Source organism: Delphinapterus leucas, chromosome 15, assembly GCF_059928025.1.
Source record: "Delphinapterus leucas isolate spDelLeu-1000000601 "Yukka" chromosome 15, BTC_Dleu_Yukka2, whole genome shotgun sequence".
Lineage (NCBI taxonomy): Eukaryota > Metazoa > Chordata > Mammalia > Artiodactyla > Monodontidae > Delphinapterus > Delphinapterus leucas.
Window position 1 is genome coordinate 2,941,065 of NC_143143.1, and position 8,599 is coordinate 2,949,663.

General features: G+C 50.1%; 1 pseudogene; it reads left to right on the forward strand.

Annotated features, from left to right (window-relative positions):
• The first annotated feature begins 3,795 nt into the window (after positions 1–3,795).
• Positions 3,796–6,013, forward strand: LOC111170350 (cytosol aminopeptidase pseudogene; annotated as a pseudogene).
• The last annotated feature ends 2,586 nt before the right edge of the window (positions 6,014–8,599 follow it).

Here is an 8,599-nt window from a genome sequence, read left to right on the forward strand (position 1 = left end):
CATGCAGGCTTATCTCTCCACCTCACCCCTGTAGGCCAGTCATACCCCTGGCCAGAGAATGACCTCAGATAGGAACTGGCAGGTGTTTGCAGAAAGTCGTGGGTTTGTAAGTAAGCGGCAAGTGACAGAGACTGTGGGCAGGGCATGGGCAACACCAGCTCCAGAGCGATACTAACCAAGTGTGAAAAGTGCACTGCGTGCCTTACACCGCGTACCCCAGGTCCAGGGTCAGAGTGGGTCAAAGGACCTACAGCTGAGACCGAGAACTGTCAAACTCCTTGAAGAAAACATAGGGGGGAAAGCTTGATGACATTGGATTTGTCAGTGATTTCTTAGATATGACACCAAAATCACAGGCAAAGAAAAAATAGATGAATTGGACTTCATCAAAATTATACACTTTTGCGCATCAAAGGACACTATCAACAGAGTGAAAAGGCAACCCATGGAATAGGGGGAAGTACTTGTAAATCCTACACCTGATAAGGGATTAATGTTCAGAAAATGTAAAGGACTCCTGCAACTCAACAACCAAACAAACAACCTGATTTAAGAACTGAGCAAAGGGGCTTCCCCGGTGGCGCAGTGGTTGAGAGCCCGCCTGCCGATGCAGGGGACACGGGTTCGTGCCCCGGTCCGGGAAGATCCCACAGGCCGTGGAGCGGCTGGGCCCGTGAGCCATGGCCGCTGAGCCTGCGCGTCCGGAGCCTGTGCTCCGCAATGGGAGAGGCCACAGCAGTGAGAGGCCCGTGTACCACAAAAAAAAAAAAAAAAAAAAAACTGAGCAGAGGACTGGAATAGATGTTTCTCCAGAGATGATATACAAATGGCTAATTGAGCACATGGGAAAATGCTCTACTTCACTGATCAGTGGGGAAATCAAATCAAATGACACCCCACCCCACCCATTAGGACGGCTACTTTGAAAACAAAACAAAGAGAAAACAACAAGTGTTGGTGAGGGTGTGGAGAAGTTGGAACTCTTTTTTGCCTTGCTGGTGGGAGTGTATAATTGCACAGGCATTGTGGAAAATGGTATGATGTGTCCTTAAACACTTAATCGCAGAATTACCATCTGATTCAGCAGTTCTACTTCTGGATATATACCCAAAAGAACTGAAAACAGAGACTGGAACAGATACTCACACACCCATGTTCATAACAGCAGTATTCACGACAGCCAAAAGGCGGAAGCCACAACCTAAGTGTCTATCCGCAGATGAATGGATAAATGAAATGTGGTCCGTCCATACAATGGACCGTTATTCAGCCTTAAAAAAGAATGAAATTCTGATCCGTGTTACCACATACATGAACCTTGAAGGCATTACGCTCTGTGAACTGAGCCAGTCATGAAAGAACAAATCCATTCTGGTGGTTCCATTTACGTGAGGTACCTGGAGTCAAACTCACAGATACTGTGTGATTCCATTTACGTGAGGTACCTGGAGTCAAACTCACAGAGACAGAGAGCAGGAGAGGGGGCGGGGGCTGGGGAGGAAGGAATGAGGAGCAGGTGTCTAATGGGGACAGAGTCTCAGTTTGGGGGGATGAAGTTCTGGAAAGGGATGCTGGTGACGGTTGCACAATGGTGTAAATGGATGCCACAGTACTGTGCACTTAAAAATGGTTAAAATGGTAAATTTCATGTTATGTATATTTAGCCACAATTTTTAAAAAGCATGCAGCAGGTACCGAGAGGGAAGGGCACTTTAACTGAGGGCCTGGGAAGCCTTCCTGGAGGAGGTGGCATGCTCCCTGGCCCCGATGGATGGGTGGACTTCGGCAGGCTGCAGTGCAGGCGGGGGGTAGGAGTGGGGAAAGTTGTCGCAGGCGGAGGCGCTCAGGTCAGAGGAGGGCGGCTGGGATGTTTCAGAGAGCGCCTGCCACACGGCGGGTGAAGCACAGGAAGCCAAGCCCTGCTCTCCGTGTTCAGTCGACAGATACTTACTGGATACCCGCTGTGCACGAGGCACTGTGTAGGCCTGGAGAGAGTGGCTAAAACAGAACAGACGAAAGTGCCTGTGCTCCTGGTCTCCTGCGGGGAGAGACAGACACAAACCAAACAAGCATAGTGAGTGGAGGGTCCCGTGGAGCGTGGAGCAAGGGGAAGAGCTCGGCTGGGAGGGGTGGGCTCGCCATTGTCAGAGGGGCCCCCAGCCTGCGGAGGCAGAGGCCCCCGTCAGTGTAGCTCCGGTCCTCCAAATGATGGCTTTATGGTCACTAAAGAAACCAGATGTGGTTTTGATTTCTCTGCTCGAGGTTGCTCAAGGCAGTGGTGTTCTTCCTGCAGATCTACCAACCTCTAAATACTTTGTGTCTCATGGGAACTTTGAGAAAAACTTTTTCCTTGGAACTCCTCCAGCTGCGGCTGGAAGGGACCAAGGCTTCAGAGGGCCCTGCCAAGGGGTCCTGCAGTTCCCCATCGTCCTTGCTAATAGCCTCAGATGGGCATCAGTTGCCCCGGTGGGCTTGGGCTCCACGCCCAGGTTGGCATGTTTGGCAAAATTATTCAAGGGCATTTCTCACTGAAGCTAAAAGTGATCTGCTGTTGTGCCTAGGTACCTTCTCAATAATTTCAGAAGGCCGTTTGGGAAATTGACCTAACTTCCTGAAGAACACCCTCTTACTGCTCCGTCCCACCCAAACTACACATGGCCCCAGTTTCTCTGTTGGTTGTGGTTGTTTTGCATTAAACGGTAGGTTCTGCATTTATATGCTTAAATGGAAAGCTGCTGTCTCTGTACGTTTGGATCACTCCAGGGTCCAACCATGCAGTTCCTAAATCCACACTCCTGTTCTGTGTTTTACCAATAAATAAATAAACGAATAAGCCTGCTGCAGAGTTGCCTTTTATCACCTTCATTTTTCTCTGCTGATGAAAATACATTCTTTGTAACATTCCATTGATTTCCAAATGTGCAAGTTTTCAAACATGTTATAAATGAGAAGAAAAGAAACTGCTGGATTGTTTGTCAAGCTGTCACATTATTTTATTTATCCTCTCTTATCAATAGAAAAGTCCAGAAGTGTATTGAGATAAAAATGGCAGTACACGTAAAGATAAAATTGTAAATGGGGTATATGGCTGTATTCCCTCCCACTGTTGTACAGTAAACAAGAAGTGAGTCGGCCGGTGCAGACTCTCCTCGGAGGGAGCAGCAGGGCTTCTGTGACTGGGCTCCTCCAGCGGCACTGCCCAGCGCCTTCGCGGTTGTGAGCGGGTTCTCGCTAACGAGCGATTAAGGACACAGCATTTAGAAGGATAGGAGAGTCTTCTTCGGCAGCTCCACACACAAGGGATTATTAACGCAGAAATTTACACGCCTGCTTCGCCCGTTCAGGAGCCTGGGGGGGCAGAAACTAAAAAGTGAGTTTGGGGAAAGTGAAAGGTGGGAGGAACTTTCTATTTAGTGAACAAGATTTTTCCAATCAGGAGAAAATTCATGCTGTTTATTTCACTTTTCACAATAAAGTGCGTCTTAAAATTGCCCAGGTTCTGCCTTGAGAAACTCACCTCTCGGAATCTGAGGGAATGACCTGGTTTGCCTGTTGCCTATACACCTTTTACTGTAGCACATGTTAACAACAAAAATAATAATAATTTCTATGGGTTCTTGGAGATTATATATATAATATATATATACACACACACACATATATCTCTCCTAGTCTCTTAAAACGTATGTGCCCTGGAGGGTTCAGCTCTACAGGATTTGAGCTATCAAGACGCCAGCTCCCATGGTGGCAAGCGATCACACACACCTGTTGAGACGCTTTTGCAGGCAGGAGAGCACTTAATCCCTTTGCCAGGCCGTTTCAATAATGCCGAGAAAGATGACAGACTCCGAGGGTTTGCAAAAGCAACTGGTGGATGGAAGAGCCACTTGAGCCCAACCACCGCCCCCCGCCGCCCCCGCCCCACGAAAGCCGGGCTCCCAGGCGCGCACTCGCCCTCCTTGCGCCACGTGCTTGGAGGAGGGCGGTGCCGGGGGGCCGAGCCGAAAAGATGCTCTTGCTGCCTCTTCCGGCTGCCGCGAGAGTCGCCCGTCCGACGTCTGAGCGGGAAGCACTTCTGGGGACCCGGTCCAGCCGCCGCAGACAAGACGAAGGGCCTTGTTTTAGGAATCTGTGGCAAAGAAAAAGAAGATGATGTGCCCCAATTTACAAGCGCAGGAGAGAATTTTAATAAATTGGTATCTGGAAAGCTGAGAGATATCTTGAACATATCTGGACCACCCCTGAAGGCAGGCAAAACCCAAACCGTTTATGGCCTGCATGAGGGCTTCTCCAGCATGGTGGTGGTTGGCCTCGGCAAAAAGACGGCCGGAGTTGATGACCAGGAAAACTGGCACGAAGCCAAAGAAAACATGAGAGCCGCTGTTGCAGCGGGGTGCAGACAGGTTCAGGACCCGGAGATCCCGTCCGTGGAGGTGGACCCCTGCGGAGACGCCCATGTGTGAGGAGTGGTGCCTGGGCTCTATGAGTATGACGACCTGAAGCAGAAAAAGAAGGTGGCCGTGTCAGTGACGCTCCATGGAAATGGGTATCAGGAGGCCTGGCAAAGGGGAGTCCACTTTGCTTCTGGGCAGAACCTGGCGTGCCACTTGGTGGAGACGCCCGCCAATGAGATGATGCCAACCAGATTTTCCGGAATTACTGAGAAGAATCTCAAAAGTGCTAGTAGTAAAACAGACGTCCACGTCAGACCCAAGCCTTGGATTGAGGAACAGGAAATGGGATCATTCCTCAGTGTGGCCAGAGGGTCCGAAGAGCCTCCAGTCTTCCTGGAAGTTCACTACAAAGGCAATGCAAGTGAACCTCCTTTGGTGTTTGTTGGGAAGGGGATTACCTTTGACAGTGGCGGCATCTCCCTCAAGGCTGCTGCAAGCGTGGACCTCGTGAGGGCTGACACGGGAGGAGCCACCACCATCTGTTCAGCCATCGTGTCTGCCGCCGAGCGCGACCTGCCCTTCAGCGTCCTAGGTTTGGCCCCTCTTTGTGAAAATATGCCCAGCGGGAAGGCCAGCAAGCCTGGGGATGTTGTTAGAGCCAAGAACGGGCAGACCATACAGGTGGATGACACTGACGCTGAGGGGAGACTCATCCTGGCCAGCGTACTCTGCTACGTGCACACTTTTAACCCAAAGGTCGTCATCCGTGCCGCCACCCTGACAGGTGCCATGGACGTAGCTTTGGGGTCCGGTGCCCCGGGGTCTTTACCAGTTCTTCCTGGCTGTGGAACAAACTATTTGCGGCCAGCATTGAAACGGGAGACCGTGTCTGGAGGATGCCTGTCTTTGAACCTTACGCAACACAGATTGTAGGTTGCCAACTAGCTGACGTTAATAGCATTGGGAAATACAGATCTGCAGGAGCATGTACGGCTGCAGCATTTCGGAAACAATTTGTGACTGTCCTAAGTGGGCGCACGTAGACATAGCAGGTGTGATGGCCAACAAAGATGGTTCCTCATCTGTGCAAAGGCATGGCTGGGAGGCCCGCGAGGACCCTGATCGAGTTCCTGCTTCGGCTCCGTCAAGACAGCACTCAGTTTAGATGCTCTAAAATGCCTTCCTTCTGTCTTAAACGGGCAGTAGAGCTTCAGAATACTTTTGAATGAATAGATCAAAATCTCTTAAGGGAAACAAAGGACGGTATTTAAAAACATAGAACAAAATGAAATTTGTATGCCTTGATTGGTTTTTCACTTTATGCAGAGGTTTATAAAGGTAAAGCTAATATCTTGCCTGGCAAAGATTTTTAAGATATTCTATCTTAAATGAATAATGATGATTTTTTAAAAGCTACCTAATCACTTTTCAGAGTATTTGTTTGTAACTGAGGAGCAAAATTCTATTTCAGATTTGTGATGCTGGGAATAATGAACAAACTAAAAGTCGCTATGCAGTTGTCAGAAACAATAAATCTAACTTTTTGTGCTCCCTGGTGTGGCTCTGATATTTACTTATATATTATTATAAACCCAGTGATGCTATATAATATAACTTGTCTCTTCTGGCTGTGTTATATGAACTAAGTAATTAAGTTGGGTCTCAATGTTAATAATCACTTTGGGGCACTCAGTGATGAGCTTGAGTAGGTGAGGCGGTACTATTATCCCCACATTACAGATGAGGAAAATGAGGCACAAGAGAGGGTTAGTAACATGCCTACGATGTCACCAAGCTAATAAGTGGGAGAGCAGAAAGCAGTAGAGCTTTCTTCTTTTTTTTTTTAATAAATTCATTTATTAAAAAAAAAAAAGAAAGAAAAGAAAAGCCACTTGATTTTCTTTAAGTAAAGTGTCTTGGAGCTGTTTTCACCCATCCCCCAAAAGGGCACGAATGTACCTTGCTGTGCATGGAAGAAGGTCAAGAATCGTAAGAGACTGACCAATTAAATTGTGCTTTTTATTGCCAGAAAGCGGTTGAGAATGGCCCTAGGCAGCCTGTTTGCAGAAGCTGAGCTATAGAACCGAACAAAAGAGTGGCTCGAGCTCTGCAGTGTCTACTAGTGTGCTCCGTGGCACAATGAAACGCTTTTTGGGGAAGGTCAGGATTTTTACTTATATATAGCTCCGCCTTCCTTAGTAATTGTCCTGGGAGGGAAACTCAAAGATTCATCTTCAAAAACTGAGCAGAAGCAACCTTGATTGTCCGTGTGAAAATTCCTGTTCATTTGGAAGGAACAACAGCTTCTCTTTCCTTAGTGTCATCATGTCTTTCTCCTCCTTCTTCCGCTGCTCCGAGCGCCAATTATCCCGTCCATGTGCACTTCCTGTGCCTGCCCTTTAAGACTGCAGCCGCCTGGGGGCCCCTCCAAGCCCTGTCTTCCGTGCTCATCCCCAAGCTCTCGTGCCGCTGACCAGCCAGTGCCCCTGCCCACGTGGACACCCCCAGGCCTCCTTGTCCGCCAGCTTCACATGCCCACATCATCACCCCAACCCTTCTTGCTCCTGAGCTTTCACTCTTATGAGCTGCTCCGCCATACACCCAAACCACTCGAGCCAGAAGCCGGGAGAGCTTCCGTGTGCACACCCAGCTGCCGTCGGCCCCTCTTCTCCCCCCACCGACGCCCGCAACAGCCCCGCACGGTCTCCGTCACCACTTTCCTCCTCAGGGGCCTTCAGTGGCTCTCCATTCCCTACTGGATAAAGTCCAAACTTGGTAGCATGGCCCCCCTCCCCTGACAGCCTCCTCTGGGGTCACCCCCAGGCCCCAGTTTCCCCTCAACCTTCAAGAACCACTTGACAGTTTTCCAAACAAGCCAACCCGGTTTCCACTTTCTTTTTTCCCTGTTCCTGGAATGCCTTTCCTTCTCTCCTCTGCCTGGTGAATACTGTCCATCTTCCAAGGGCCGGGCTCAAGCCCTTCCTAATTCCCCTGGAAGAATCAATCTCGCAGCACTCCCGACCCCGCATCCTGCCGCGTCCCTCCCCTCGGCTCTCCTGACCCCACCACCAGCTGCTTGTTCTTCTGACGCGACTCTCTTCCTCTGCTAAACCCAGACCTCCTTGACGTCGCTGACCTCTGACCCCCTGCAGTTAACGCTCATATTCCCCACGCTCGCGCAGTGCCTGGACATAAGAGGTGCTTGCTACTGTCGTTATCATCCTGTAGCGATAAAGAGCTGATAATAATAACCAGCCGTGCTCTATTTGGACAAGACTTAATTCTTCCTTCAACAAGCGCTCACAGAAGGGCTCTTATAGCCCAGGCACTTTGCTCCGTGCAGAGATGAATAACACATCCGCCCCTCCTTATTCCAGAAGGTGGACAGATCTCCCCGCGAATCGGGACACTGCAGTGAGGTGAGAGCTGGCACCAAAGGTGCCAGAGGAGCCCGGCACCCGTGGCCCTGGCTCGAGACGGGTCACTTCTTGCTCTGCCCAGATAGCCAGTTGCCTTAATTTTAAAGCATGTCTGTAATTGTTTACGTCATCTGGTCACTGCAACCGATAAATATTATCATTATTGGATGTTGAAAAAACCTTTCAGAAAACACCGAGGAACCTATAGCTCAGCACTGAAGGCTTTCCTAAGGCCTTTTACTCCCGTGTGTGTTCTCAACCTTATTTTTCTCTTTTGTTCCTACAAGTTTTCGACCACTTGTTTTGGAGCAGGAACATTTGGAGGTTTCGAAAGGTCCTGGAGGCGCCGTTAGCTGCTGCTTCTGGACGGGACCCTCTTTTGAACTAAGTGAGAACCCTGTAGATCTGGACCCACTAGGAACTGGAGAGCCGAGGTTCTTTGGAGTCTTGGGGGCCGTGGCCTTTGCCGCCGCCCCGTCTTTCCCGGAACGGGGTTGCCCCTGGTTGAATACGTGTGCCCGTGTGGTTGGCTCATCTTGCACGTTTGTGTGTCTCCGGGCAGATGTGCCTCAGCATCTCCCGGTGGAGGTGGCCTTTGAGCTCGTTATTTTCCGGGCGGCCAGGGCGACACCCGACTCCGCGGAGGGAACAGAGCGGGGAGCCGCAGCCTCTCCGGTTTGGCCGCGAAGATCCCCTGAGGCGCGTGGCCGGTAGCGCTCGCCTAGGAAGCAGGACGGGCAAGATGACGGTTCTGACAGAGGAAGCCCAAACGAGGGATTTGCTTTC